At 46.9% G+C, this 24,498-nt stretch overlaps 1 non-coding gene across 1 annotated transcript; it reads left to right on the forward strand.

The window, feature by feature from the left end:
• Positions 1–21,382: 21,382 nt before the first annotated feature.
• LOC136588886 (U6 spliceosomal RNA) lies at positions 21,383–21,489 on the forward strand. The gene has a single exon (XR_010787686.1). It is a non-coding gene; the product is annotated as a U6 spliceosomal RNA (small nuclear RNA).
• The last annotated feature ends 3,009 nt before the right edge of the window (positions 21,490–24,498 follow it).

The following is a 24,498-nucleotide window of genomic DNA, read 5'->3' on the forward strand; positions in this document are numbered from 1 at the left end:
AATCTGAAAAGTATAGGTGGGGTAATACTATTTATTCTGCCAGAAAAGTCCTCAATGAATAGTTTTTCCATCCCAACTAATATCTGACAACAACCGTACATGGGAGTAGTATGATAGATATCAGCATTTACTGTTTTTCCTAAAGTACTATGTGCAACCTGGGATTTCCCTCAAAGCAAAGTCTAAACCTCTTGGTGGTGGTCAAAGATGAAAACTGCTTTACCTTTTATTTAGAATGCTTTTGGAAAGTCTTCAGACCCGTTCACATTTCTTTACATTTCGCTTCGTTGTGGCCTTGTGTAAAATAAAAAAAAAATGTTCACATTTTTCCCCATCATTCTGCCCTCAGTACCCTATAAGTGAGAACAGAACATTAGAAATCTTTGTATTTTTTTTTTTTTTAAATGAGAAACTAAAATTTTGCTTTGACACTTGAAATTTAGCTCTGAGGGCCTTCCATTTCTCTTCATCATCTTTGAGATGTTTCTACACCTTGACTGGAGTCACCAGGGGTAAATTCAAATGATTGGACATAATTTTAAAAGACACAATCCTGTCTTAATAAGATCTGACAGCTCACAATGCATATCAGAGCCAAAGTAAAGCCTTCAGGAGGAAATAATTGCTTTTAGAGCCCAGAGACAGGAGTGTGTGGAGGTACAGATCTAAAGAAGGCTACAAAAAAATTTCTGCTGCACTGGAAGTTCCCAAAAGTCCAGCGGCCTCCATAATTCTTAAACAGAAGAAGTTTGGAATAACCAGGATCCTTTCTAGAGCTGGCCGACCCACCAAAGTAATTGGGGAAGAAGGGCCTTGGTAAGAGAGGTGACCAAGAACACAATGGTCACTACGACTGAGCTCCAAAGATCCTGTGTTCAGATGGGAGAAAATCCGGGAGGTCAGACATTACTGCAGACTCCACCAATCTGAGCTTTATGGCAGAGTAGCCAGAAAGCAGCCTTTTCTCAGTAAAAGACACATGAAAGCCCACCTGGAGTTTGCCAGAAAGCACCTACATAAGCCTCAGACTGTGAGAACCAAGATTCTAAGGTCTAAAGAGCCTAAGATTGAACTTTTTGGCTTCAAATCAAGCACTGCTCATCATCTGCCCAATATCATCCCTACGGTGAAGCCTGGTGGTGGCAGTGGCATGCGGGGGGGGGGGGGGATTCAGTGGCTGGGACAAGGAGGCTGGTAAGGGTTGGTGGAAAGCTGAATGGCGTAAAGTACAGAGATATTCTTAATGATAATCTGATCTAGAGCACAAGAGACCTCAAACTGGGCAGAAGATTCACTTTTTAACAAGACCGTGACCCTAAGGCCCAACGTCCACAGGCGGGTTTGATTTGCAAATCAAGCCGCCCATAGGGAAGCATGGGCGTCCGCAAATTAATTAAAGCATGCAGATTTGTTGTGCGGACCTTTCGTTTCCGAAAACAAATCGCAGCATGCTCTGTTTTTGTGCAGTTCCCGCACGGCTGGCTTCCATTGAAGTCAATGAAAGCAGACTGATCAGTGGCCTGTGGGAAAGCAGGAGTTTTAAAGAAAAACAAAACTGTACTACGCATGTTTGACGGCGAGCTGTGAGGACCGCGCACAGTACAGCAAACCCAGAAATGGAGAGATCTGCGCAGACGCCGCTGCCAGAAAAATACAGGCACGCAGGAGTCACTGGCCGCGGGCAGGGCTGGATTACGTGCAGGATTTCCCGCACAGAATCCAACCCGCCCGTGGGCATGAGGCCTAAGAAACAGGCAATACAACAGAGTTGTGGTTTAGGGACAACTCTGTGAATGTGCTTGAGTGGCCCAGCCAGAGCCCTGACTTGAACTCAATCGAGCATCTCTGGAGAAACCTGAAAATGGCTGTCTACGGACGGTCACTATCCAACCGGACAGAGCCTGAGACGATCTGCGGAGAATGGCAGAAAATCCCCAAATCCAGGTGTGCAAACTCTGTGGCATCATACCCAAGAAGACTTGGTCATTTAGGGGGTATTGAGTGCAGAATGATGGGGGAAACTTGAATATTTTATTAAATTCGCAAAAAGCCGCAACATTACAAAATGTAAAAAAGTGAAAGAAACCTTTTATGCGAAACCGAAATACGCTGCAGGGCGCAGCCAAATCCGCAGCTGTGGAATTCCACACCGAAATCCGCAGGTCTAACTTCAAATTTCGATGCAATTTTTAAGCCATTTTCAATTTTGCATGAAAATTCGCAGGTAGCCTGCGGTGCGTCGTGCGGCCTATTCTGTCCCGTGTGAAAAGTTCCAAAGACTTTCCAAATGCTTTTATATAGTGGCAGTACATACCATTATGCTGTGTACAATATGTTGTGGCTGTCCTCACCCTGTCAGAAGTGGAGCTCACAGTCTATAATCCCTATGTAAAGCTCTTAGACATACACATTCAAGAGCCAGTTTTTCATAAGAAGCCAATTAGCCTTAGTATGTATTAGTAGTGCGGGAAGAAGCGTGAATATTAGTATACTATAGAACATCAACCTGCCCACTAATACATCCACGAATACATGAGATTTGGTCATTATGTTCATTTCTAAATCTGAAGAACGCCTCAACAAAACCAGGGCCCCATTGTAACTCATTGGGGTCTGTTGAGCATCACTGGTTATTGATTGGGCAATGCATGGTGGTCTGCTATATATTAGGTAAACCACCACACAGATGTGAACAGAGCCTTAACATTTAAACATGGAGATATCTTGCAGGCCCAGGACGCTGTGGATTGACTTTTGTTTCATAGTGGTGACTTCATTTTTATAGCGCCAACATATTTCACAGCACTTTATAAATCAGAGGAACATTGACAAAATAAGATATTACATACAGTATTAAACCAATAGACCGTGCTGAACAATAACGGTGAGGGTCCTATTCACAAGAGCTTACAGACTATTAGGAGCTGGAGTGACACAAGAGGTAGAAGTGCTTGTTCTGTACAGTGGTCCGGCCATCTTTTATATAAACAGGGTAGTATACATAAAGCTACATGAGCCGGGCACCAGCCGATATCTATGTATGTACAGATATGAAGTGCAATGGGGTGTGGGTGATGCATTGGAATAAAGGAGAATAGGTTTCAAAGGGATGAATATAGAAGCGGAATAAATGGAGAAGAGTTAGATTAGTGAATATGGTAGGCCTCTCTTAAAAGATGTGTTTTTAGGCACCAGTCTAGTGACTGGCACAGGGTGGAGATATCAGTGTAGTTGAGGGTATGGGGTGGAAGCATCAGTGTAGTAACTGGCAGAGGGTGGAGGCATTAGTGTAGTGATTGGCACAGGGTGGAAGCACCAGTGTAGTGACTGGCACAGGGTGGAGGCATCTGTGTAGTGACTGGCACAGAGTGGAGGCATCTGTGTAGTGACTGGCACAGGGTGGAGGCACCAGTGTAGTGACTGGCACAGGGTGGAGGCACCGGTGTAGTGACTGGCACAGGGTGGAGACATCAGTGTAGTAACTGGTACAGGGTGGAGGCATCAGTGTAGTGACTGGCAGAGGGTGGAGACATCAGTGTAGTAACTGGTACAGGGTTGAGGCACCAGTGTAGTGACTGACACTGGGTGGAGGCACCAGTGTAGTGACTGGCACAGGGTGGAGACATAAGTGTAGTAACTGGTGCAGGGTGGAGGCATCAGTGTAGTGATTGACACAAGGTTGAGGCGTCAGTATAGGGACAGGCACAGGGTGGAGGCACCAGTGTAGTGCCTGGCACAGGGTGGAGGCATCCGTGTAGTGACTGGCACAGGGTGGAGGCATCCGTCTAATGACTGGCACAGGGTGGAGGCATCCGTCTAGTGACTGGCATAGGGTGGAGGCACCAGTGTAGTGACTGGCACTGGGTGGCCGCACCAGTGTAGTGACTGGCACAGGGTGGAGACATCAGTGTAGTAACTGGTACAGGGTGGAGGCATCAGTGTAGTGACTGGCACAGGGTGGAGGCATCAGTGTAGTAACCGGTACAGGGTGGAGGCATCAGTGTAGTGACTGACACAGGGTGGAGACATCAGTGTAGTGACTGGCACAGGGTGGAGACATAAGTGTAGTAACTGGTGCAGGGTAGAGGCATCAGTGTAGTGATTGACACAAGGTTGAGGCGTCAGTATAGGGACAGGCACAGGGCGGAGGCACCAGTGTAGTGCCTCGCACAGGATGGAGGTGTCAGTGTAGTGCCTCGCACAGGGTAGAGGTGTCAGTGTAGTGATTGGCACGGGATGGTGGCCTTGGTGTAGTTATTGGACAAAAAGATATACCTGGCTGCTGCCTTGAGGATAGATTGGGTAGGATAGAGTTTAGTGAGATTGTATTACTTGTTAATGGATAGAAGTCATAATGGCTGTATATGTTAGGTTGTCATATAAAAACGCATGCTTTATATTGTTTTTAATTATGTTTTAAAGTCCCTCGAGGTCTGATTCTAAGGGACTACACACAGGGGCTGCTTTGCCTCCATAGGATCTTTGAAGTGAAAATTAATGTTTCCTTCTCTCCTCCTTTCTAATATCGGACAATATCATGTTAGCGTTGGGTCTAGCAGATTGGCATTGCATGCTATAATATGCCAATGATTAAATATTACTCCTAAATTCTTTACTGTTTTAGCCTCACACAATGATGGAATTCAAGGTATAAGCAGCAGATATTTTTGGTCCAAAATATAGAACTTTACATTTATCCCCATTGAACTTCATCTACCATAAGATTTCTTGGACGGAATGTAAAACATTACACTTGATATCAGCTGCAAACACCGGTCCCCGGGGTGCACCGCTCCTAACAGTTGGCCATCCTGGGCATGTGCCATTTATAGCAACTCCTTTTACAAACAGGTGTAATTTAAGTGATAAGACTGCAAGGCTGGAGGTAAATCATAGTTTTTACTGCTGCCATAAAGGTCTCATCTGCAGTTTACAAGCATTGTGTACAGTAGCTTGTATGGCAGTCTGTGAAGAGGCTGTGGCAATGTGCCTATGATCATCAGCCTCCGAAAGTGGTTCACTGACAGACTGCAGGTTGACATATTATGTGCCTGTATTCTGCTGCAGGGTATTGTTGAGGAATGTAAGTTTTTTACAGCCACGTGGGACTAAAGTGACAGATGCTAAGCCCAATATAGTATTTAATGGGGGTGATGAGTTAGAAAACCTATTTTCAAGTAGTCTATTGTGGCATTCTGAGTTAAAGGATTAACAAGTAGAAAAAAAATTACTCACCAGGCTGGAAAAACATAAAAGCTGACACGCTCGCCTCACCTGATTCCCAGCAGCTCCTGTTCCAACAGTGCCCGGATTCCCTGCTGCAGCAGAGATAATGTCCAGGCACGGGCATGCATCACCATTACAGATAATCACCAGCCGAAGTGAACTGCTGATTGCTGCAGCAGCCGTATGTCCCCTGGGTTCGGTGACATCATCACTGCAGCAGGAAGTGGAGAGCAGCAAGGGACGAGCACCATCGGAATGGGAGTGGCGGGGTTGCCTTCTTTTATTTCTTTCCAGCCTAGTGAGCAGCTTTCAAAGTTTTTTTTTGTTTGGCTGGATAACTCATTTAACCCTTTCCAATCCAATTTGTATCCTGGTTTTCCTAGGGGGCTTACTCTTTTTCTGGCGTTATACAACAGCGCCATCTGCTGGGTAAAGCCAGTACTGCACGAGGTGATACGTTGGATAGGCTCTAACAGCAGAGAGGCTGGCAATATGCAGTAAGAGAACCCCGATGGACATCTTCCAACATCGGAGCTGTACAGCCTTAAATCATAATGTCTTTAGACGTCAGACAGTGAATTGGAAAGGGTTAATAGTGGGGAGCTCCTCATTCATAATGTCTGTCAATTGGCTACAAAGAATATGCCTAAGGCCTCCTTCCCACGAACGGATTTCCGCCGCGTAATTCGCGGCGAAAATCCGCTGCGTTGCCCGCAGCTATTAGGTTCTATTGAACCTAATAGCTCCATGCTCACGATGCGTAATTCCACCGCGGAATTACGCACCGCGATTTCTCCCGTCCTCACCCGCAGCATGCTCTATTTTCTGCGGGTGAGGACGGGCTGTACGCACTGACGGCTTCCATTGCAGTCAATGGAAGCCGTCCGTTCACGCTATCTCCCGCTGTAACCAGCGGGAGATAGCGTGAAAAAACGCTTTCCCGCCCACCGCCGCGCGTCATATGACGTCATATGACGCGGCCGGCCGCATCACGTGACACGGCCGGCCGTGCACGTGACACGGCTGGTGACGCGGTGGCGGTGGGCGGTGACGGGCGGTGACGCGGCAGCGGTGGGCGGGGAAGCGATTTCACGCCATCTCCCGCAGGTAAGTATAGGGGCTCTGGGGGGCGCCGTGACGGGCTTCGCAGCGTAATATTATGCGGCGGAGCCCGTCACGCTCGTGGGAAGGAGGCCTTACTCTGGAGGACCTGACATGTCCATGTATTACATGGGCAGGTCATTGAGTGCAAAGGGTACTGTGTAATGTTTAATTTCCCTGTGGTGGTGCTGCATGAGAGTTGAACACCTGCAGGATTCTTTGACAGATTGCAGCTTATTGCTGAGGGTTCCATTAGAAGGACAGGCTCATTTTCAGAAGATCTCCTAACATATAGGGATGCCCAATTCAAACAACCCCATTAAAGTGACTTTAAACTCCATTTTACATGAAACGATTATCGTTCAAAAAAATCGTTGAGCTTGTTATTCTATGGCACACTCTCTGCATGTCAGTGGATTTAAAGAGGCTTTCTGGGCATTTACTATTGATGACCTATCCTCAGAATAGGTCCTCAGTAGTTGGTTTGGGTCTGCTGCTCAGGATCCCTGCCAATCAACTGATCATTTGACCCGCTGTCAGTGCAACTGAGCTGGACATACGCATTGGGATTGGAGTCGGCAGTGTAATAGAAGGCTTTATTCCAATTTAAATCAATGGGATAAGGATGGTGCTGTGTTTGGAAGAAAGCAGACATATTTTTCTAACCCTAGACAACCCCATTATAGGAAACATTTCCAAAAATGAGTGATGCTAAACTCAAAGAAGGAATTTATGTTTGTCCTGAGATCAGGACGCTACTGAGTCTTTCTGCTTTTACAGAAAAGCTACACAGCAAGGATCTATCCATATGGCAATCACTCACATCTATGGTCAAGGAATGTCTATGGAACCACAAAGAGGAAAACTATCAACAGCTCATTCAAGACCTTCTCAAGAACTTTAAAAATCTTGGGTGCCGACTGTCCTTAAAAATACATTTCCTAGCTTCTTATTTTGGATTTCTTATCTGACAAACTAGGAGCAATCAGTGATGAGCAAGGAGAAAGGTTCCACCAAGATATCTGAACCATGGAAGAGGGGTATCAAGGCAGATGGGATCCCTCAATAATGAGTGATTGCTGTTGTTTTTTGCAGGAGGACAGAGGTCCCGAGTCCCCCTCTGCCTGTCACTGTGGGGTCACTTTTTCCCCTGCAGTGATGTCACCATGATTGGAGCACTGGCCCGAGCATGCGCGGCCGGAGCTCAATTAATTTCAGTGGGGCTGGCTTATCACTCAGCTATTTCCACAATCTCATTGAAAGTGAATAGAGCATCAGCGCTTCATAACCAGCGCTCTATTGAGCCTCCCCCTCATTGCAGGAGGAGGGATGCAGCCCTCGGTGTGGAGGATAGGGGACACAGGATCCCCGCTCTCAGGATCAGTGGTGGTCTTAGCTCTGAGACCCTCACTGATCAGCAAGTTATCCCCTATTTTCTTGATAGATGATAGCTTGTAATCCTGGTCCAACCCCTTGAAGTTAGTGCAGTAGTTAAGACCTGTAGGATAGTGACAATCCATAGACATGGTCCATATAGCCCTTCTGTTATGTAGCTTACTTTCCCAATTACCCCCATCTTGGGTCTTGTTACCCTTTCCAAACCCTGAACCCCGAAGGAGTCCAAGTTGCGCTGATGAATCATTGCAAAATGTTGAGAAACTGCCTGGATCTTACAGTTACTAGTGTGTGCAGCATTTGAAACATGTTCATTGATGCGTTTTCGTAACGGTTTTATGGCAGAACCTACGCATTGTAATTGACAACCTTTACATGTAATAATGGAGACATATGTAGATGAATGGTTAATAATAGAAACATTAATATGTTCTTTCGATGTAGCACGATTGACAAGATTTTGAATAACCCATGTACTTGCAGCATCCAGTGAGTGGAATACCATATTTTTAAGACCTAGTAACACTTAACCACGAAACTAGTTGATCTAACACCAGATGTAATCCTCGATGGAGAAATGACATTCCTATAGTACAGCCTCTACTGGCAGAAAACCTACAACCCAATTCCAAAATGGATCCTCACTTGGTGTTAGTATATAACATTGGAAGGTACTTTTGACTAGTAAATATTGCTATTATAGGCATCTGAAAATTGATTTGTAAAAATAGGTACTGTATATACTCGAGTATAAGCCTAGTTTTTCAGCACATTTTTGTGCTGAAAAAGCGCCCCTCGGCTTATACTCGAGTCAGGGAAGGCTTTAAAAAAAACCTCCATACTCACCTCCCAGCCGGCATCTGTGTCTGCAGTGGCGGTGCAGCAGGCTGCTTGAATTCTCTCCGCTGTCATCCCCCGCCGTCCTCTTTGCTCAGCTTTGTCATCCCTAGCCGTCAGCACTGTGTAAGTAAGAGCTGTGATTGGATCGAGCGTCAGCCAATCACAGCTGTTGCTCGATCTTTCACAGCCAATTAAGCTGCTTTGGAGTTCTCCCCGCTGTCATCTCCCTGCTCGGCTTTCAAATCCCCTGCCATCAGTTCTGTGTAAGTAAGCGCTGTGATTGGATCGAGCGCCAGCTGTGATTAGCTGGCGCTGAATCCAATCACAGTGCTTACTTACACAGCACTGAAAGAGCCAAGCAGAGAGGATGGCGGGAGATGACAGTGGGGAGGATTCAAGCAGCTTGTCGCAGAGACGCCGGCTGGGAGGCGAGTATGGAGAGTTTTTTTTTTACCCAGTATATACTCGAGTATAGCTTGGCTTATACTCGAGTCAATAAGTTTTCCCAGTTTTTTGTGGTGAAACTTATTGTCTCGGCTTATACTCGGGTCGGCTAATACTCGAGTATATACGGTATATTGTCTAGTTTAATCCTTAAAGGACTGTTTAGTCCTTACTGATGTTGGACATAACATATCCATTTATTCCTATTAGTAGCAATGTATTGATCCCTCCAAATGGAAGAGTAAAAAAATTCACATAAAGCGAAATATAAAAACAGACAAAAAAAAAAAAATCACAGAAAGCGACCATATACTTACTGATATACTGATACAGGAGGGTGGGTATAAATACCACATCCCAAACATACAGACAGCCAAACTGCTAAATGGAGGAGCAAATGACACATGTGAAGAACACTGATGAATCAGCCACTGACAAACCATCCTTATACTGGGGGGGGGGGGGGCTACTTAGTGCTTATTCCTACACAAAAGAGGAGATACAGGGTGTCAGACCACATGGTATATGTAATGCAGCATACAGGCTTACAACTTATTAATGACGCCATATTTGAATCCAGCAGGTTGCCCTGCACCCCACAGGTGAACCACACCGGCATTGGCAACCTGTATCAGTAAATACTGATAGATGCGAAGGTATTAGGTGATATTTTGGCCAAAATATGTTAGCTGATAACCTATCGTCAAGGGTCCCCGCTTATTGTGAGTCCCTACACTAACGTAAGTAAAAAAAAGTCCCAGAAAGAAAAATATAAAAACAGATTTTAAAAAATCACAGAAACCACCATATACTTACTGATTTTCTGATACAGGAGGGCAGGCATATACACAACTTATCCCCCAACATGCAGACAGGCAAACTGCTAAATGGAGGAGCAAATTACACATGTGAGGACACTGATGAGACAGACACTCACACACCTTCCTTATATTGAGGGGGATAGCTGCCTAGTGCTTATTACTACACAACAAAGTAGATACAGGTTATCAGACCACATGGTATATGTAGTGCACCATGCAGTCTTACAACCTGTTAATGACACCATATTTGAATCCAGTGTGTTCTTTAATGTTGTGACATAATTAGATGAACTGTCTTGCCAACTGAGGCCCTAAAAGTGGTTCCCCCCCTGGCTCTCAGGGGCTACTTGTGTGTAATGGACCTCTTTTTATGCTTGTATATAGCTTGTTGACCACTAGACACGACTCTACGATGGAATCAAAGAAATTTTGCCCAGTTAGTAGAGTTTGAGAGGGGACATATTATGGGAATACGAGAAGCTAGATTGTCGTATCGACAAGTTGCTCGCGATCTGGGTGTTGGGACCAGTGGATGTGTGACAGCATGCACAGAAAGTGACCGGGATCAAGACGCCCTCAACAGATCACCAGTAGAGAGGATCATCCAACAAACACGAGCAGCTCTAACTGTTTTGCTGTCCACCATCCAGAGATAGGTGGCACCATCGTTACAGGCCCCTGTGTCTGTCAGAACCATTTCCAGCTGATTGGCTGACGAACATTTGGTCTCATGGCGTGCATTACGTGTTTTGCTTTTGACACCCACTACCGCCTTCATTTGTAGTGGTGTTGTGAACACCAAAACTGGATGCTACAGAGTAGAACTTTTCCAGCAGGATAATATTCCGGCCGCACACACAAGGGGGTCACAGGAGCCTCTACAACGTTGCCACACTTCCTTGCTCTGCCCAGTCGCCAGATTTATTAGCAATATGTGATTATAGTATTGTTATATCCAGTGATCACAGATGTCACTGTAGGCATGGTTGGTCAATGCCATCCCTCTCCTCTGACACCCTGGGCTCTGTTCTCTCTGCGCTATGCTCTCTCTCGGACTCCTGCCTATAGCATTCCTCTTCCCTGTCTTAAAGGGCCAGCTTACATCTCGTAATTCCTCCCCCAACCACTTCCCAGCTGTATCCTGCTATATTAGACATGCTTCCCCTTTGGAAGATGCCTAAACTGTCGGTCAATGTTAGCCATTGTGAAAAATCCCCAGTTCGTTTATTCCAGTTTTTGACTCCTGCTCTGACTCTCAACTATTCCAATCTCTGTGCTACCTGACCTTGGTTCTGTTTGTCGGACTATGCTATTACTGCCTGCTCCAACCTTCTACCTGGACCTTGTTTCTGCAGCTGCCTCGCTAGCTCTGATCTTTGCCTGTCAAGCCACTATGGTCCCGTAGAGACCTTTGGGTACCATGCCTCAGCTGCAACACTGCCAGGGCTATCTACAGGAGCAATAGCTTGGGGACCCCACAGCAAAGACCATATTCTGCTTTAAAGGGGTTGTCTCGCGAAATCAAGTGGGGTTATACACTTCTGTATGGCCATATTAATGCACTTTGTAATATACATCGTGCATTAAATATGAGCCATACAGAAGTTATTCACTTACCTGCTCCGTTGCTAGCGTCCTCGTCTCCATGGTTCCGTCTAAATTCGCTGGCGGCTTGCTTTTTTAGACGCGCTTGCGCAGTCCGGTCTTGTGCTCTGAGCACGAGGTGCTTCAGTGTGCTCGCCGCTACAGCTCTTCTGCGCATGCGCAGACGAGCTGTATCTTCTCGGGAGCGCGCTGGAGCGGCCATTCTGCTACCATTCTCTCTTAGAGGAAGGTGCAGAGCCGCCCAGCCGTGCCGAGAAGCCACCCAGCCGCCCAGCAGAGCCGCCCAGCCCAGCCGCCCAGGTAAGTGATGGGTGACGGACTGACGGGGGTGACGCGTGACGGACTGCCGCTGTGGCCCCGGAGCCTACCGCTGTGGCCCCGGGGCCTACCGCCGGGCCCCGGAGCCTACCGCCCTGCCCCGTAGCCTACCACCCTGCCTCGGAGCGTACCGCTGTGGCCCCGGAGCCTACCGCCGGGCCTCGGAGCCTACCGCTGTGGCCCCGGAGCCTACCGCTGTGGCCCCGGAGCCTACCGCTGTGGCCCCGGAGCCTACCGCTGGGGAGCCGGGGCCTACCGCTGTGGCCCCGGAGCCTACCGCTGGGGAGCCGGAGCCTACCGCTGGGGAGCCGGGACGTAGCGCTGGGGAGCCGGGGCTAGCGCGGGGGAGCCGGGGCCTAGCGCGGGGGAGCCGGGGCCTAGCGCCGGTTACTTGCTGCCTGGCGGTGGGTGACTGGTCGGCCGCGTTCAATCCCGGGGTCCGGTCGGCGGCTGCGGGGCGTCTGGTTGTCAGGGAGACACAGCTGGTAGCGTCTCGGGAGCACGCACGTCGGGCTACAGCAAGCGACGGGAAAAGAGTCGGCAGCCATCTTGGGGAAACTTTTTATAAGTTGGCGAAACGCTGGAACTGTAAGTACAAACCAGCTAGAAAAGTCATTTACAGGGGGGCTTAGTAATGTATGCTTAATAAGGGGGACTGGGCAAAAAAAAAATTTCACTGCTTCCTTGAGACAACCCCTTTAAGGGGCTAGGGTGAAAACAAGGGTTCCCCAAATGCTGCCTCCTTAGATAGCCCAAAGCCAAACCAGTGTGTGGCAAGGCGGGTCTACATCCATCTTCCTGACATGCGTATTTGCTGTGTGTTAAATCCCCATAGCCTATATTGTTATATATTACATGCCAAAATATGACATGCTGGTGTAGGTGGACAATAGAAATCAATGGGGTTTTAGCGCTGCGTATTACGCAGGTGACATATGCCCGTGGGAGTAAGCCCTTTATGAACATGAGAGTCGATTATGCCTTGATAGTTCTCTCGTATATTAAAGAAATGTTTTTAAGAGTAAGTTGTCAGACAAATGTATTTACAAATTAAAGCACTTCTTGAGTTCACAGATATAATAAACAATATTATGCTCCATAAGAGGGATTTGGTACTTTAACATTGCAGTGTAACTCAGCGTAAACTCTGTCTCTTAAAGCAACAGTACCCTATATCTCTTCTGTGACTCAAAATATCATTTTACTTTAATGGACATCCCTTGCCAACATATAGACCCCCTCTGAACGTCTTGGCAGTAGCGAGGCACATGACTTGTCACTTCACTATCAATGTTTTCACAATTTCTTTCATAACTATCGGCATCTTTAAATTCAGTATAACCGTTACATACATCATCATACTCGGCTATAGGTCCGACCTTAAACACTCTGGTTGTCATAGATGTCACTTGCATATATAGAAGTCCTCACATATTAAAGGTGGTTCACATTACTCAAATCCATGTTGCTGCTCTATGCCAGGTGCCTCACTGTAACATTACATATTCTTCATCATAGATACTACATATACATTACACCTCAACATTACAGTTTACATAGCCTCACATATTAGTTATATCAAAGAACTATTATGCAGCAAGGCCTTGCATCATGACCCTGGTGCCATTATCTCCCAGTGAGTCTATTGTCCTCACCCTGGCTCTTCTCTCTGGCTGCTGCATCTGCCTCTCTGCCGTTCCACTGGAGCTACTTTACCTTTTATAGGACCTGGAAGATTCAAGGACCTTCCTGCTGGGGGCAGGCTAAACCCTCTATTCTTCCCTATGGAGGAGGTGTTCTACATTACTTGTGCTCAACTTGCATCAGACAGCATGCGGGCGTCCCAACCCTGTGCTATCTGATGTGCTATTTTTCTCCGAGCATTGGACAAGAGTAGGACATGCTGTGTTTTTTTAAAAATTTTTTTACTCAAACTATCAGTCTGAGTAAAAAGAAAGCCCGTGGGCATTTCCCCATTCAAATGTATGGGTCCTATTTTTGTCTGATTTTCGTACTGATTGTTTGGTCCGAAAATCGTATGGAAAAACAGCCATGTGCATGTACCCTAAGGCCTTAGTCAGACGGGCGTTTTTTCGCGCGATTTGCGGATCGCATGACGGATGCGCATCCGCAAATCGCGTGACCGGTGCACGCAAGTCGCCCGCAAATCGCCCGAAAATCTGCTCCTAGCAGATTAGAAACGGGCCGGAGCTGTCCAGCGCATTGCATTCAATGGAGACGGCAATACAGCCGTCTCCATTGAAAGCAATGCGCTGCGGGCGAGCCCAGGATGAATTGTCGGTAAGGGCTTAAATATATAAGCCCTTACCTGCAATTCATCCTAAAATGTGTAAAAATAAAAAAAAATTGTATACTCACCTTCTGCCGGCAGCCGGAGCTCCGCGTGGCCGTCCTGCAGTGGGTGTGAAGGGGGTGTGAGTCAGACCTGCCCCCTGATTGGCTCAGCGCTGAGCCAATCAGAGGCATGCCTCACTCACACCCATTCATGAATTCATGAATGGATGTGAGTCAGACCTGCCCCTGATTGGCTCAGCGCTGAGAGGCAGCAGTCACTCACCCATTCATGAATTCATGAATGGGTGTGTGAGTGTTTTCAGCCTCTGATTGGTCAGGGCTGTGACCAATCAGAGGCAGATCATTCAGCAGGCAGGGATTTTAAAGCCCCGCCGGCTATATAGTGCCAAGAAGCAGTTCAGGAGAACTGACAGCGGCCGCAGCTGGACTCCGGCTGCAGCGGAAAGGTGAGTATACAATTTTTTTTTATTTTAACACATTTTAGGATGAATTGCAGGGAAGGGCTTATATATTTAACCCCTTCCCGACAATTCACTCCGCGCACGCCGGCAGCCCATTGCTTTCAATGGAGCGGCTGTATTGCCGGCTCCATTGAATTCAATGGGCAAACATCGTTCTTCTCTGCCACAGCTGTTACAGCTGTGGCAGAGAAGAATGATTTGTCTTCTATATGTTCTCAATGGGGTCGGCGCTGCTGCCGCCGGCCCCATTGAGCGCATATAGAGAAGAGAACAGGAATCGCAGATCGCAGATAGGTGCGATCTGCGATTTCTGTTCTCTAATTTATCAGACGAGCGCATAAAAAGCGCTCATGTGTCCGATACCATTGCAAAGCAATGGTTTTAAAAAATCGCCGGACGCATGCGCATGCGCAAATCGCGGCTAAAAACGCCCGTCTGACTAAGGCCTAAGAATGAAGTGGTCCTTGAAAATATAGAGGACACTATAGCAATTGCTTGCCATTGTCAACCTCAAATGTTTGGTCTATTGATGACACAGCATGCTACACTGTTGTTTGCAGTAGAAAAATACAGATTGATGTATTTTTCATGTATGTATTATTTTAGACTATCATAAACCATATACCACAGATGGATAGAATCTGACGTTTTACATTTTTGAATGTTTTTTTATAATTTTAGGCGAAGACGCTTTATTTGGAACATTTCGGTGTTGAAATCAACATACAAATTTGAGTACTTTTGTAAATGCCTTCCTTTAGCGCTTATGCTTTTTTCCTGAATGTTGATTTTCTTTGCCATTTAGATAGAAAATGAATTAAAATTTTGCTGCTTCTTGGAATGCGTATGTGATATATTTTCTCTCTGCAAGCATTCATTTGATGTAACATAGTGGTGCTGTCATCTAAGCCCCCACAATTCAGTTATTTTGAATGTGGACAGCTCTGCTGTTTCTATAGCTCTGTGAAGGAGTACGCCTGCAGTGATATTTGTTAATAAGGTTGTAACTGTTGTTTTAGTATGTTCTGTTTCTTTAAGAAGAAAAGCCCTGAGAGGAGTTACAGCGAGAACGGGAGCAGAGGAGGAAGTGAAGCCCTGAGGTTGGAAGTGGCAGAGAGAAAAATAGGTGCTTCTATGCAAGAGAGGTGGCTGATGCAAATTCTGTCTGCAGGGTGGAAGATCCGGTAGGAAGAATCCTGACCAGTGTGAAGTGTTCTGTACTGCAAGTATTCTACTGGAGATCCATTAATATCATTTAACCGGGTTCTGTCTGCAAATTCCGACTTCACACTCTTGATTTTCTTGGTTCCTCCAGAAAGGAGCATCTAGCGTGCCTGTGTCCGATTCTAAAGACGCTTCGCTTGTGTTGGGACTGTTCCATTGGCTTAAGAAAGTTATTTGCAAGGCATGTGGAACCAGCACGCATCATTCCAAGCATCAGCCCGAAGAGCTTCCTGGCCTTCTTTACGAGCATGTTGGACATCGGTAGCTCCGTTTTCCTAGGCCAGAACCTATCTTAAAGGTAGCCTCGGAGTCTGTATTCTCCACAGACAGATCCCACCAGCCCAACCTGTCCTGTCCCCACCATTACAGCTTCCATGGAAATTAATGTAGAGAGCCATGTCTATGCACAGCAACCACTCCATACATTTCTCACCTGGGTGTGATGGCTGGTGGCTGCTTCAAGAAGCACGACTGGCCATGGTCTAGAGATAGTTGCAGTCCCAGAAGTGAAATCCATATCTATCAGACATTTATGGCATATTCTGTGGAAATGCCATGTCTATAATAAGAATAACGCTTTTAATTATAATAAAATATGGAGTATTGAAAAAAGAAAATACCAATTACAGGAGAGAATAGAAGATGAAATTGTAGGTATTCACCTCAAGTAGTGGTCTAGCAACATAACCCCCCAAATTCTCAGGTCGTCACAAAACTGATGATGGCTCATAAGCATACAGAACCACAAAGTACACAACTAGACCACCAAGAAGGCTGAATAATCTACTGACTGTAATGAACTGAGAGCTGACTGCTTTACGGACATCCAGTTCCGGGCCCTAATTGCAACACCGATCTGTAACACAATTCGCCATTAGGAAACTCTTTTGTCATAATTTTGGTTTCGGTGTAAGGTGATTTCTTGGTGATTAACTCTCTGGATAATAGCTTGGAACTTAACCGAAGTAACACTCACTTAAATAAGTAGTTGCAGGTGGCAATGGAACAAAAAATAATTTAGTAGACAAGCCTAGTTTCAATGGCAGCCAAGGTCATGAGAAGAAAGAATCAAAGTCAGGAAAGCAAAAGGAACAGCACAGTATAAAATCTGAAGATTAAATCATGTTATCAAGTGATTAGTAATTATCACGTCTACACAAGATGTACTGATTGTGTAACCTGTGATACTACACAAGCACACATGGAACACCAAGGGACAGTGAACAGCATACTGGACTCATGGGCAGATATCCCATAAGGACTGAACTGACTACCAAAATATGCACCACGCATACCTGCACACATAACCAGATGGAATAGCTATAAAAGTAGGAGGTATTAGTTTGTGAATTGGCCAAGTCACTTAAGTCTGCGAGCCCACTTCAAGGGCCGTCATTGTCTAACAGGTCCCTACTCTAACAAGACAACTTTCACATGACACCTGTTTGCGGGGTAATCGTCCCAACAGGGACAGCTGCACGCTGGAACCTAAGGACCTAGCTCGCCTAAACATGGTAAGCAATCCAGCCGCAAAGGACACAGTTCACACCAATACATCCTGGAATGCATCCAAAATGGAACAGCACTAATCACACCACATGTCCCACACCCTGTGCAGATACACACCACACATCACTGTTCACACCAATAGAACTACATGCATGAATGCAAACACCAGGGGGAATGAGGACGCTGGCTCCCTCTAGCCAGGGAGGCTGTTATTTATATGTAACAGACTGGTGGGGATTGGCTGGCTGGAGAAACTCCACGCCCAGCTAGTTCCATTATACCACACCTGTGAAGGTGTGCTCCTGGAAACCCATAGAACAACAGGAGCCAGTAGTACAACCTAACAGTAATAGTGATCAGTGAAGTTTTGAAAAGTTCTGTTCTGCCAGTTAACTGAATTTGGGTAAAAAAAAGTTTGGCTTTGTCCGCCAGATTAGACGCGCTTGCGCAGTCCGGTCTTCTTCTTTTCTCAATGGGGCCGCTCGTGCCGGAGAGTGGCTCCTTGTAGCTCCGCCCCGTCACGTGCCGATTCCAGCCAATCAGGAGGCTGGAATCGGCAATGGACCGCACAGAAGCCCTGCGGTCCACCGAGGGAGAAGATCCCGGCGGCCATCTTCAACCGGTAAGTAAGAAGTCACCGGAGCGCGGGGATTAAGGTAAGCGCTGTGCGGTTTTCTTTTTCAACCCCTGCATCGGGGTTGTCTCACGCCGAACGGGGGGGGGAGGTTGAAAAAAAAAAACCCGTTTTGGCGCGGGACAACCCCTTTAATGAAGAAAGAAGGAAAAGAAGGAAAAAATATTATCTCTCCTTGTTTCATCTTTTAAAAAGAGGGGAAAAGAAGGAAAAATGTGAAGAACAAGGAAAAAGGAGAAGAAACATTTTAATGGTTCGCACAACACTAATCCACAACACTAAAGTTGGCCATACATATAAGTTGAGCATTTGGCCAATAGCTTTCCCTCCCAATCCCTCACACACGTGCATGCTTGGTTCAGCAGAGTATGCATGTGTTGTCAATAGGGAGAATGGAATAGGCTGCTGCCAGACTGCTCTGATCACAGTTTGTCTGCCCTGTGAACAAAAGGATCGTGCATATTGAAATTCAGCTGTACAATCCTTGGTGATATTGGCCAAAGAAAATGCAGAACTTGAAGAATTAGGTTAACATCATGGGTATTCTTGCCCTGTAATACTACATTTTCCCTGTCAGGCTGGACGTGGCTTTCCTTGGAAAAATCAGCTGTTTGCCACGGGTGCCGAGAGCAAAACTCGGGGCAATCAGCTGATCAGCCTGATCCCCACATTCTCAAATCGGTTGGGCATCTTGTAAATATCTCAATGTGATCCCTACTAGTGGATGATATTTGAAAAAGCCTCTTTGTAAGTGAGAGGTATAAAACTACCCATCAAAACTCCAAAATCAAACACAGTCAAATGCTTCTAGTGCGTAAAACATTTAAGGAAATGCAGTGAGATCAGAACTGTGGATATTACAAATATTAAAAATTCATTTTTTCAAATGACTATAGATATTGAATATGCATATTGGACAAATGGAGGAATATATAATTTAGTCAGCTATACAAGGAGTATATTCTTAAAGGGGCTGTTCCAACATTTAAAATTATTCCCCATCCACAGAAGCTCAACATTTCATTTAGGTGGGGACCTTAGGGAATCCCTTTCTTGGGATTAGTGGGGGTCCCAGTGGTTGCCTTGTAGATGTCAGTCATTCAGCAAGAGGAGCGGCTATGATGGACTAAGCAGAAACATCCTAACAGCCCATCGGATGGTGTGCATTTCATTTACATACAGTGCACGGCACGTGTATAAACCGATATCTCCCTGATGACTACACTTTCAGGGAAAAATCAAATAGAATTCTGCATATAAGGATAGCGCCTATCTAGTCTTGGCAGTTGACAGTCTGTTCCTTTAAAGAAACCCTCAGGGACTGTCATGTTACAGTAATTAAGAAATCGAATGGTAAAATAAGTGCTATTAGAGAAAAACAATGGAATAGAATTTATACTAACATACCAAAAATGTCAAACAATCCAACCCATAGAATATCTAAGAATGTTTATGCTGAGATAGGCTTAATTATACACTGGAGAGGAAAGCTACATTTTCCAGAAGATTGGTCCTCGATGTCTTCAAGCAAAACGAAGATCAGCTGACCTATCTAATGGTGCAAGATCTGCAGCTGTGTCCCAGTCAACCGATACCAAAAATATATATATACCAGCACTCAGGGGCGTAACTGCAGAGGATGCGGTTGCACCTGGGCCCAGGACTCTTAGGGGGCCCATAAGGCCGCTCTTCTCCATATAGGGAGGCCAGTACTATGAATAAAGCATTATAGTTGGGGGCCTCGTTACAGATATTGCATTGGGGCCGAGAAGCTTCAAGTTACACCTCTGCCAGCACTCATATAGTCAATATATTTCTTCTTTCCCCAAATGGAAAAAGGTAAGTTTCTTCACATGTTTTGCACCTGTGGGGTAATACTGACCTTTTGGGAGGAGGTCGTAATGATAATAAAAAAGAAATATAAGGTGTCACTAGCACACGATTATATTCATCCTGGGGTCTAATGTGAAGAAAAAGATAACTAAAGTTGCGTAGACAAGCAATAGCAGAGGTATTATACTTTGTTAGGGAAACAGTTGTGAGAAAGTGGATATCAGAATTTGCAGAATTTAGGCCTAACCTAGCAGAGCGGATTCAATAATTGTTGCATTGGGTATAAAAGGTTTCAAAAAACATAAAATAGATTAAAATGAAAGGTTCCTGGGAGTATGGAATCTTGGTTAAAAAAGCGGTGGATCAAACTGAACTGTTCTTTCTTTTTGTCTCCAGTGTGGACAGTAAGGAGGGTGGGAGATAGTAATGTAAATCTTTGTATATAAATAATTTTGTAAATTTTTAAAATTAAAATAAATAAGGATTTTTTAATAAAAGGAACGGTTTTCTCTCTAAGAAGTTGGTATTTACCCTGAATGGAAGACATACTGTGGCAATAGGGTTTAAATTAGAAAGTATTCTAGATGCTCCATAGCCTTGTACGGTGGACTAAATTAATATGTTAGGCAGGCACATGTTACCACCAAAATTGCCCAAAAGGCAATTCCTACTTAACTCCTGTTTAGACCTTCAGGTATCACACATCAGCCCAGTGCAACACCAGCAGCCACACTACATGGACTATCTGTGTGAGTAATGGCTTGGCGGCCCCACAGGAAAGACCATATCCCACTTGGACGGTTCAAGGGTGAAATCTTAAATATTAGCTCTACAGCTGTTCCTTGGAGCAGGCCCGTGCTTGAGTGTTGTCTTCACCTAGCAGAATTTCTCCTTGTAAAAATTATAAAATTGCTTTTAAAACAAGCAACATATCTGCTGTCTTCCTTGGCACAATTTTTGATCTAGGGGACGCCATGTGGGCTTTCTTTTGTTTTCAATGACATCCCTGTGCTATGATTGACCCCCCACACCACTGTACACTATTTTGACCAATATTTGGGAGTGTTCCCCAGATGTGTGGCTATATTGCAATACAACTTGGGGGGGGGGGGTTGGTTGCATTGGGGACCTTCTGGAGAACAAATTGGTAAACCCGATTTCCCCTCGTCATCCTGACAGCATACACATGGAGGTTGCCTGCTGGACACCTGTTGGGACAGGAAGCGGAAACTACAAAAGGCAACTCCCACCACCGGCTCACCAGTGTCTTCCTGTCCCTACAGGACAGTCCAAGCGGGCCTCCAGGTGTATCCTGGAGGTGAATGAAGAAAGAAGACTCCCATGCAGCCTGTCCGCCCGTGGGGGGACGACTCTCTGTTCGGGCTGGCAGGGCTTGCGCGGGTGAGACCCTACGAGGGGACCCTCACCCGCAGGATCTACCCAGCAATGTTCCCCCAGTGGGAAAATCCGCCCCCGGTACGCTGCCCAGTGGGGTTGTCGTACCGGTAGGAAGCAGCCCCGGTACCTGCAGGCTCGACGCCGGTGTCTCCAGGGATCCACGTCTAGAGAGGTATGCCAGCAGCGCTCGGGGCGGGCCAGGGGGGCAGGTCCCTGATTCAAATCAAGTCCCCTCAAGTGCCAGCTTTACTCGAAAAGTGCTCGCTTCGGCAGCACATATACTAAAATTGGAACGATACAGAGAAGATTAGCATGGCCCCTGCGCAAGGATGACATGCAAATTCGTGAAGCGTTCCATATAGCGCCATGTGTGTCTCCTAGGCGGCGGGTCTGGCGGCGTCCCCACGTGGGTGTATGCCCCGGGTCCGGCGCGACGTCAGCGCGGCCGCATCACGGGGGGCGGGGCCTCACTTAAAGGGGGCGTGTCGGCGCCAAATTTGAAAATTTAAAAGGACTGGATTCCTCTGCATCTCTCCTGGCTGCACCTTACTGAAGATGTCAGCCAGAGAGGACACTGAAAGCAGCCTGCTGGTGAGTAGACTGCTTTGGGAGTACCGGGGAGGGAGGATTGAGACATCAGGATCTGGTGCTGGAAGTCCTTTTTGCTGTCTCCGTCTCTTAAGACAGAGATGCACAAAAGGTTAGAGAGGCCAAAAAGCGAGTGCGCAAATGTCCAGTTGGCTTGCGGCGGCTAGAAGAGGGCCACACCAAGCCACTATGCGCGGACCCTACGGAGAAGGTGATCCGCAAAGAGGGCTCCTCGGGCATGTCGGACATCCGATCCATGATCCGCGAGGAGATTGAAGCCTCGCTCTCCTCTCTTTTTCTGCCACCCCCCACGGAAAGGGTAAGGCGGGCACGAATGGAAGAGTCAGACTCTGAGGAGGTCCTAGAAGATTCTCCTTCAGAATCCATGCCGCCCATGAGGGATACAAGGAAGTATTTCTTTTCATCGGCGGACTTGGGTCAGCTGTTAACTGCAGTCCGGCGCACCATGCAGGTGGCGGAAGAGTGCCGCAGCAGCCATCCTTTCAGGATTGCCTGTTCCGGGGACTCCTACCACAGCCAAAACCGTCATTTCCAGTTAATGACACTTTAAAACAGCTGATCCTGACAGAGTGGAAACAGGCAGATCAGAAATTCTTCCTGTCCAAGGAATTCAAGGATCGGATGGTCTTCACACCAGAAGATATCGAGTTCCTAGAAACCGTCCCTAAGGTGGATCTGGCGGTCGCCAGGGTCTCAAAAAGCAGCCCTCCCCTTTGAGGACATTTCCCAACTGCGGGATCCACTAGATACCAGAGTGGATTCTGCGATGGAAAAGGCCTGGGAGACCGCGGCCCTGACCGTCAAAGCCAACATCACGGCCACATCTGTGGCGAGATCTATGTCGGTCTGGTTAGACCAACTCCAGATGCTGATTTCTCAGAGGGGCTCTAGGGAGGACATCTCCAGCTGCCTTCCCCTCCTCCAGGGGCAACCGGCTTCCTGGCAGACGCCTCTATGGAGTAGGTGAGGTTCAGGGCCCGTTCAGCAGCCCTCTCGAACACAGCAGGAGGGCTGTCTGGGTTAAGGCCTGGACAGGAGATAACGCCTCCAAGAATAGACTCTGTTCCCTGCCCTCCCAAGGACACAGAATCTTCGGGCCTTCCTTGGATACTCTCCTAGAGAAGGCATCGGATAAGAGCCAGGGACTACCATCGGAGAAATCGTTTAAGCGGCTTCCTCCTCCTACCCTTCTCCTTTTGTTCCCTCTAGAGCATACAAGGGGAAAGGGAAAACCGGACGCTGGTCCTATCCCAAAGGCGGAAAGGGTGAGAATCTGCCTTCCCGGATCCTACAAGTAGGGGGTAGACTGAAAGGGTTCGCCCTTAGATGGAACGAGGCGACCTCCAATCCCTGGGCCTTACGCCTAGTCTCGGATGGCTACAAAATTGAAATTTCCTCCCCGGAGGTTCATAGTCACCCCCTGCCAGTCACCTGCGTCTGCTCAGGCCCTCCAGTTGGGGGTGCAAGAGCTGTTGTCCCTAGGGGCCATCACTCGGGTTCCCGCAGAAGGACTATTCAAGGGGTGCTACCCCCCTTGTTCCTAATCAAAAAAACAAAACAACAAAAAAAAACAAAAAAACAATGGATCCTATAGAATTATAATTAATCTGAAATTCCTGAATAAATCTATCACGTATCAAAGATTTAAAATGGAATCGGTGCGGTCAGCAATCCCCTTAATTGCGCCGGATAGTGTCATGGCCACCGTGGACTTAAAGGACACATATTACCATGTCCGTATACACATAGATTCCCAGCGGTTTCTGAGGTTTGCCCTGGTGATAGATGGCTCTGTCTCTCACTTTCAATTTACGTGCCTGCCGTTCGGGATTTCCTCCGCACCCCGGGTGTTCTCCAAACTGGTGTTAGAGATGGTGGCGGCACTGACAAGGTGTTGATTGTCCCATACCTCGACGATTTCCTGATCATAACAGGATCGGCTTCAGAACTCCAGTTCCAGGTCAACCTCACACTCCGTCTGTTCGAGTCATTAGGCTGGATCATCAACTCCTCTAAATCCAGTCTTCTGCCCGAGCAGAAAGAAAAAAAAAAAAAAAAAATTCTGGGAGTGATTCTGGACTCACACCATCAGTGCTGCTCATCCCTTCCCCTAGAAAGGCAAAAAAAACAAAAAAAAAAAAAACATCCAGGATGAGTGTCGGGCACTTTCTCTAACCACTAAAGTCTCCCTTAGGAGAGGCATGAGGGTCCTCGGCCTCATGACCTCTTGCATCGGGTAGTCCCTTGGGCCCAGTTACATTGTAGAACCCTCCAAGACTTTATCCTAAACAACTGAGATAAATCCCCCGCCTCCCTGGATCGGAAAGTCGTCCTTACCTACAAGATAAAATCCTCCTTGGAATGGTGGATGTCTATCTCTAACCTTGCCAGAGCCACGGCTTGGTACCCCGCATCCCCAGTATCCATCTTTACTGACGCAAGTGCAACTGGTTGGGGGGCCCACTTAGGCCGTCATTACGTCCAAGGGGGCTGGAACCGGGAGAAAGCTGCTCAATCCTCCAACTACAAAGAACTTTGCACTGTCTGGAAGGCCATTCGGGGCCTCGAGACAGAGATCAGGGGTAGACACATTAAGATCCTTTCGGATAACATAACAACTGTGTCCCTCATCCGCCACCAGGGATCCACGCGGAACCCCCGACTCCAAGACCTGGCGGCGAAAGTTCTCGGGTAGATAGAGCAGCGGACGCCTTCCGTCACAGCGTACCACGTAAGGGGCCCAGAGAACTCCATGGCGGACCAT

This window comes from Eleutherodactylus coqui, chromosome 13 (genome assembly GCF_035609145.1).
Source record: "Eleutherodactylus coqui strain aEleCoq1 chromosome 13, aEleCoq1.hap1, whole genome shotgun sequence".
NCBI classification, from domain to species: domain Eukaryota; kingdom Metazoa; phylum Chordata; class Amphibia; order Anura; family Eleutherodactylidae; genus Eleutherodactylus; species Eleutherodactylus coqui.